Source organism: Lygodium microphyllum, chromosome 21 (assembly GCF_053477565.2).
Source record: "Lygodium microphyllum isolate KBCC chromosome 21, Lygodium_microphyllum_v1.1.10, whole genome shotgun sequence".
NCBI lineage: Eukaryota > Viridiplantae > Streptophyta > Polypodiopsida > Schizaeales > Lygodiaceae > Lygodium > Lygodium microphyllum.
Window position 1 is genome coordinate 130,567,820 of NC_141155.1, and position 8,335 is coordinate 130,576,154.

The window sequence follows — 8,335 nt, forward strand, 5'->3', positions numbered from 1 at the left end:
TTTTCTCTTGAGTCTCTGGTTCAAAAGTATTCTTAGATTTATTTTTTTCCAAAAACCTATCAGTGTCTTCATGTTCTTTCCAATAATTTGTATCCATAGATAACGCTTGGTCCATCTGTAACTCACCCCTCCTGAATTTAGATTTCTCTTCTTCTAAATAAAATTCTAAAAGTGAGATTTCATCTAGATATCGCCTTTCTCTAAATTGAAACTCTGCCTTTTCCTTTTGCAACTCAGTAATCTTCTTCATTGCTTCATTTACAGCAGTCAACGCTGCCTCACGCTCTACTTCCAATGCCTCTTCCAATTCTCTAATAATCCTAGTGTAATTATCATGATGTTCACGAGAAGTCTGTGAAAACCTGTCAAAAGCCGAAGCTGAATCATCCTCATCCTCACGAGATAGTGGTCTTTGTAAGGGTTTGCACCTATGCCTACTTCTCCTTTCTCTTTCCTTTGCTTCTAGCTGGTAGTAATAAATCCTTTTAGCTCTATCTGGCAATTGTCCAAATCCAAAGGGTAAAGCATTTTCCCCATAAGGAAGAGCTTCTAAAATCCTACTCTCCAGCATACTATTATGATTATCAGTAACATCATCTTCTCCCATACCTTCTGAAGAGGTTATTGAAATGTCAGCCACATCAGATATCATTAACTCAGGCATTTCTTCCTCCTCTAATTCATCCATAGAAATCACTTCCGATCTGTTGTAAGCAGAAAATACATCTTCTTGATCATTTCCTTCTTGATTTGTAGATAATTGAAAACATGTTTCAAGCGAATCATCAATATATTCTACTTTCTCTACTGAAAGCATTAAGCAGTCGAGGGTTGTATCTTCGCATGTGGATAACCACTGAGTAATATCGCTATCCGAATCATTGTCAGATGAAAACGCTACAGCATACTCACCAATACCCATCTGTTCTACCTTGTGAGGCTGATGTACTATATTGACCTCCACTTTCTCTGCTCCTGCTGGGTGTGGTGTTTTAAATAACCAGGCATAAGGCCCTTCATGATCAGTCCCCTCCATTTCTGAATCATAAAACTCACTGTTGGATCTCTCATCCATTTCACTAACTGCTTCATCTCCTGAATCTTTCAAAAATCCTTTTGAAATAACTTGTATCTTAACCCTATCGTCTCTAGGACCAATCACAATTGAACCTTTATACCAGTCCTGAATGCATCTTGCTTGGTATAACCAAGGTCTTCCCAACAGGACAGAATACGATGAAATATTTTTTTGCGAACGAACGATCAAATAGTTCACATGAAATTCTAATCCGGCTACTACAGATTTCACATTTCGCAGTAACCCCAAAGGAGTTACTTTCCTTTGATCAGCCACACGTAAAACAATATGAGTAGGTTCTAGATCCTTCAACCCTAATTCTTGCATAGCTTGTTCTGTCATCAAATTAACTGCTGAGCCACCATCTAACTGCACTTCATGTAGCAAATGGCCATTAATAGTAGTATCGATAACTGGAGCTCCTGGGTCCACAAATAAATCTACTATTTTTACATCCTTAGTTGTTTTTCCTTTGGAAGAATTTTCACTGACTTTAGAAGCGTTTATCTCAATCCTCTTCCTTCGACGCCGAACTAATTTATGGTAAAGTTGTTTCCGACAAACATGCGCTATTTCTAGCAATTGCCGAAGGTTAATAGTCAATGATATTTCTTCTAATGCAGCCCAAAGATCATAGGCCTTATTTACGGATTCTACATAATCTTTACTCCCTTCCTTAGGAGGAACCAATCTTTCGGGAAAAGGAGCTACTCCCACTTGAATCTTAGGATTTACTAAAGGCACAGGTAATAACGGATGGTCAGAGGAATGCTGCGGAGAATCCGATTCAGGTAGTTCTATATTAGGATCTATGTCCTTAGACTTATCCTTCACTGCTTCGTTTAATTGTGAGCTCTCTTCCTCTAAACCTTGCTCCTTCTGTTGTTGCTTTTGTGCCCGAGTAATAACACCAATCATAGGATTAGCCCTAAAGGTCACCTTACGAGGTATAAATTTTGACTTAACTCCAATATCTTTCCTTATTGTTTCTACTTCAACTAAATTTGCAGCAGACGTTGAAGGTTCGTTAGAGGTTTGTTTCCCTTTGTCAGACATTTTATTATCCTCTCGCTTAGGACAATTCTCTTCATAGTGTCCTTCACCACTGCACCTCCTACAAAGAGGAGTATAGTCTTGATTTTTACGCGCATTTGGACAATATGTGGCTATGTGACCTTCTTGTTGGCATCGATAACAAATTACTGGTCCCCTAGGTCTTTGTTGACCACCTTGTCCCATTGGATTATGAAAATTTCCATTATTTCTTCTAAAAGGAGAATTTCTCCCTCGATTGCCATCACTATTGTAATTGTTTCGAGGCACTGGGGGTCTACCCTGAGTGGGAAATCCTCGTGGCCTAAAAGGTTGATTGGGTGGTCCAATCTCATAAGTCCTATTATTACGATCCATGTAATTGTAATTCGTTTGCATTGAACGAGCTTGTTGTTGCTCTTGACCTAATTTATGCCAACAATTTATATCTAAATGACCAGTCTTGTGGCAAAAAGAGCAAAACGGTGGATGATCGGGCATTAACCTTGAAGGCGTCGGACACTCTGTAGCCACATGGCCGTAACCATGACACTTACCACACCAGATATTAGATCGAGGTGGGTTTGAAGTCGAATTTCCCGACGATTGTTGAGCACTAGATCCTTGTGTCGTTATCGAATAAATTTCTTTCAAAGGCGCTTGTACTGCAGTCATAATTTCCTCCTTTAATTTTCCTAGAGATTTCGCAATAATATCTGCTACTTTTGCTTCATCCAAAGGAGATTGAGATTGCGGCATAGAAGGCATTCCTGTCTGCATCATATAGGCTGGAATTGAAGTGTACGGATTTAGAGGTACACTCGACATGTTTGAGCTTGCGGTTACCGAGGGATTTAAAGGAACGGTCACATAAGACACATTCTTAGGTACCCCACCTGAAGTGCTTGGATATTCTGTCCGAGATTCTTTGAATAGATCTCTCCGTCGTTGTTGACTAAGCTGCACTTCTTCCCACCATCTAGCATGTGTTTTAGCATCTGCCAACGTAGCTGGTCGTTGTAAACTAACATGCTGATGAACTTCAGGATTAAGTCCATCAATAAACTTACGTTTTTGCGCGAGATCGTCAGGAGCAGGATTCATCTTACGAATGATTGTCTCCATGCGCTCAATATAATGTTCAACACTTTCAGTTGCTCCTTGGGACAGATAATCTAGTTGAAGAGCCAATCTATCTTGAAAACCTTGTCGTCTAAATTTTTCTAGAAAAGCTCTTGATAAGGCATCATAGGTCCCTTTATGTTGAGCATCTAAATTCCCATACCATTTCGTTGCTTCATCTTTTAATGTTGCAGGGAAGATATGAAGCTTTTGGTCATCATCTATTATCTCATTGGCGACGCAAGTCACCTCAAATCTTTGCGAATGGGCATCGGGATCTTCGTCCCATAGCCCCCCGAATTGCGTGAAATCAGCTAATCTGACTGGGTTGCGAGCCATTGTTTCTCTAAATAGTAGCCCTAACCCTAAATCGTTGATAATATCAAACCACGGAGGTTCCTGAGGTTTCTTAAATAACTGACGCAATCCGAAATTTGACTCTAAATCCCAGTCAAAGAGCAGTTCAATACTCCCGACCGTAGCATTAGCTTCACTCTCCCTATTTTCACTATTTTGCCTACCTCTTTCCCCAGTGACACTGCTAGTACTGGAGACAACTTGATCCCATTGATATGAAGCTGCTTCACTTTCTTTCGATGGTGTTCTGTCAGTTGATAAACTAGGCTGAAGAGGTTCTACCGTTGAGTTAGACATAGCGTCTACTCCCAAATTCAGCAATGCGTTGACCCTCTCTAGCCTTTCTAATAGCCAAGCCTCTTGTCGCACTGCTCGTTCTCTAACTCGCTGATCCCTAGCTTCGTTTTGCTGCTTCCGTCTCTCTTCTGAATTCATCCACGAGTACTAAACTAGCTTTTACTATCATACTCCAAAATTACGCTCGTTTTATTGGAAGCTATAAAATTAGGTTGTCGCTTATATGCACACTTAGAAGGTTCAAAATAGTCGGCAACTTTGGGTCTATCTCCCCAAAAGGTAACTTTTCTTCTTGCTCGGGGATTAAGCCTAGAATTTCAGCAACCTCTCTAACGTCTTTCGTGTCAAAAGCAATTTTTAAACCTCTGGATACACGTATCCAAGGCAACACATCATCCCACACTACTCTTCTAAACGTCCGATAAGCTGTGCGGTGATACCAATCAAAGTGGTACGATACACTGATTGTATTTAACTCCACTGCGTTTATTAACCCAAACTGTGTCGCTAATAGAACTATGGTTTGCGCACAGTCGTTATAACCCCAGCTCCAAGAGGATAATTGTTCGACGTCCACCGTTAATTGTGGCCCAAAATATGTGCCTCCCTCTACTAACTCTGTATCTCTCGCCCAGTCTAGCACTTTTCTTTGGCACTCCTGGGGCAAATTAGGAAAATAGTCCCTTAGAAAAGAGACTGCGTATTCACTCATAAATAACACTTAGGATCTAAAATACCCTAGGAAAATTAATCACTCGTTCGAGCGCACTTGGCTCCCGGCAGACGCACCAAAAAATGACTGGCCAAAGACCAAGCCACTTTTACCCAGGTCAACAAGCCAACTCCTAAGAGTTGTTGCACTAAACAAGTGATTATTTACACTAATTGTTTTAATTCGACGTAACCTTCCCTAATATCTACAACGTTGTTTGTAGTAGTCCAACTGCAAAGATTCTAAACTTCAATAAATTATACTAGGCACTAAATTGCCAAACCTAAGATAACTATGGTTTCTCCCCATCTCTCAAGGGCAGCTCCTCATAATGTTCTCCTGCCATGCTAGTGGCGGTTTATCCAGGAAATGTTTTTAATGTTGTACTTTGGAAAGGTTGTTTCAGGGATATAGATCTCTTAGATCTATTTGTATATCTCCGTTTAAAATTCCTTTTTATGTTTTTCTCCACCTGATTAAAATTAGTTCTTTTTATTTGTTTAATTTTGAACAATCATTCAAATCAAATTTTCTGGCGTACCATAAACCCCTAAATTTTAATCTCCCTTGGTAGACGTTTCCCACTCCGTATATAAATTTCATCGTTGCTTATTAGTTTTTAAGTACTTAATTCATTTTGCAAATATAACATCCTTTCCTTCTTTTCTATTATTAAACATCAACCAGAATAAAACAAGTTCTTCCATACTCTCACATGTCCACATTCATAATTTATTTTAAATTCCCATAGCACCCCTTAATTTATCAATGAGTCCTAGTAGCCCTCCACTCCGTGTATTTAAGAAATTGATTGTAAAATGAATAACATGTAAAAATTTAATATAGATGCTGAGGCTTTTTCCCCTATGCCATCCAATCGTTAAATTATTTGATTTTATTTTGGCTTTAATTTAAACTAAATTTTATAACTGCAACCTAACATTATAAATCATTATAAAGTGTTGTCAAACTTTTTATTTATAATTTCCCATGTTTCCTAAACGCTCATACCGTGTATAATCTCTCCTTTCAAAATCAAAACACCATATCTTTATACGAGCATTTCTTAAGTAAAATATTATTAAATTGTTGTTTCTTTACTTTAACCCTTACAACAAAAATGCACTAACAAATCAAAGATTTTGTTTCCAATATTTCACTAAGAATCCATAGTTTATATCAATAAATAACACATTTTACGTAAAGGAAAACTATGCTTTTTCCCTAAATATAACTCTTTTCTAATTTTTAAATATAACAAAACATCTTTAAAAATCTTGATAGAAATTTAGTAAATTTCCTGACTCATAAGCTTTATAGGAAAAATATCAGAACTTATAAATTTTCAGTCAGTAATTTTATAAAATTTTATTTATGATAATTTTGAGTCATTTTTTAGTGTTTTCGATTGTTTTTTATTTTTAATAAATAAAAACCAGTTTAGATAAATACAAACAACCATGTAGCATAAGAAAACAGGTTTAAAGACATATTTTAAAAATTATAAACTAAAGAAATTATCATGCCATATCATTTACTTTAGATAAACGAATTAAGACACTTACATGTAAAACCGCGGGTCGTCGTCACGTCCTTGGAGACCGTGTCCTCTTGCAGTCCAGCCAAGGTATCAAGTGTTACTGAGGTTTTCTGATATGTTGTATTCACTTGCTACCACTTCTTCTTAAGCCCTTCAATTAGCTCTTGCTTCTCACACTCTTCCAACCTCCTGGTATTTGGTTGAGTTCCCACTCCCTGCCTTTTAGGTCCTTCTAAGTTTGCTTTACTTTGATTTTCTTTCAAAACTTTATTATAGTTCACAAGATACTTTGGAACTTTTCCATAATCAGGCTTTTCAACATACGGCCGCACATAAACCGGCAATTTCTTTGGTGTCGAATGGATTATCTCAACAGCATTTGAAGTGATAAAATCCTTGTGGGGATGCTTAAGAACTGGCTTATCGTGTGGAATGGGCGGCTTGAAGCGTATTTTTGGAGTCCGAATCACAAATGGCCGAAGTTTGACCCTCGAATGCTTCTTCAGAAACTCATCGGTGTGGGGATTCTGCAACCCCGGCAGATGCCCAAATGTTGCTTTGGACCGCCTCAACTTGGCATACGTCAAGAATGTATCTTCCTCTGCATTGTACTTGGATTTGGGGTAAGAGCGGTGCTTGCTAGTGGAGGAAGGGGAAGGAGGGATGAGGTTGTAGACGCTCTCGACGTTGTCCCAAAGCATCATTCTTTGTCCTTCTCAGATACGTCCCTGTAACTCGGTGATGGCGAACCTCTCTCTCTCCCTCTCTCTCCACCATCTTGGCCCCTCTCCTCAGACAACGTGGCGTTTAGCCGCAGATCGCCGACTTCTGCCACTCTCTCTCTCTCTCTCCCCGGAGCGGAGGCGAGTGCATATGTGGAAGGAGTAAACCCTTTTTAGTAGTATAGTAGTGGAGTTCTTGTATCTGCAGGGTCAAAATGAGAAGAAACATGTCTACGAGAAAAGGCCCTCCCAAGCACCAAAACAGAACCGCGTGGAAGGCGAACGCAGGCGTGAAAAAGAACGACAAGGAGCTTGGTGGGAAATTAAAACCCTATTCTGCAATCACACGAGTTTGCCGTCGCTGCAAGGAACAAATTGAATGGCGGAGAAAGTATGGGAAATACAAACCATTGATTGAACCAGCAAAATGCATTCAATGCAGTAAACGAGCAGTTCGTCAGGCATACCACCGTCTATGTTCAGGTTGTGCAAGGGATGAGAAATGTGAGCGGAAGGCACGTTTGGTTGGAAACGGGGTAGGAAGGATGGGATTAAGGTCGCCGCGGATGGCCAGAAGTCCAGACATCTCTCTCTCTCTCACACTCGCTGCCTCTCCTCTAAACTCCTCTACTCAGCACTTGATGGCACACAGCGCGATCTCCTTCTCTCTCTATCTCTCGCTCTCCTTCTTCAGCCGGAGTTGACGGCGGGCTTCCACAAGCACTCGGACATCGGCACCCTGACGGTGCTCCTGCAGGAGGAGGGATGGTGGGGCTGCACGTGAGGCACTATCAATCCAGATGCTGGATCCCCGTCGAGGCTCTCAAGCACTCCTTCGTCTGCAACGTCGCTGACCAGATCGAGGTCTCTCTCCCCCTCACGGTCGTTCGCATCCCCCCTTATCATGATAGTTTTTTTTTCCTCTAACTGCTCTCTCACACGACATTCTTTTTCTCCCCCCTCTCACTACAATTTTTTTTTTTTTAAAGAATAATGATGCTCCCCTAATAATTTCTTCATCAACTCAATCCTTCACTTTTCTTTCTAACAATCTCTCCCTATCCGTCCTCAGCACTCCTAATTCCCTTTCTCTACCTTTCGAGCTTGCAAGTAAGTGTCTCATTTTCCTTTTCAGCCTCTCTCGATCTATTTCTAACAAGTTGCATTGTGCTTTGAGCTCCTCAATTTGATCTAGCTTGCTCTTCGTTGACTGCGGGCCAGCAGAGACAGGTCGGCATTTGGTTGTGCTTGTCGGAACCTTCTTCAGGTTCTTGTCCAAAGCATCTAAAAGCAGCCTCAGTTTGCCATAATCCTTTACTCCATCAGCTCCAAGAGATGACTTCATGTTAGCAACGATTTCGTGCTGCTTTTGCAAAGTATCCTCCAGCTTCTCTATTTTCTCCTGTGCTGATCTGACTGCTTTTTTTATCATCTCTTGTCCCTGGACATTTTTCTCTCTCAGAAGTTACATCTTT

The 8,335-nt window shown here is 40.2% G+C and overlaps 1 pseudogene; it reads right to left on the reverse strand.

The window, feature by feature from the left end:
• Positions 1-6,137: 6,137 nt before the first annotated feature.
• LOC148018552 (uncharacterized) lies at positions 6,138-6,839 on the reverse strand (annotated as a pseudogene).
• Between the last annotated feature and the right edge of the window lie 1,496 nt (positions 6,840-8,335).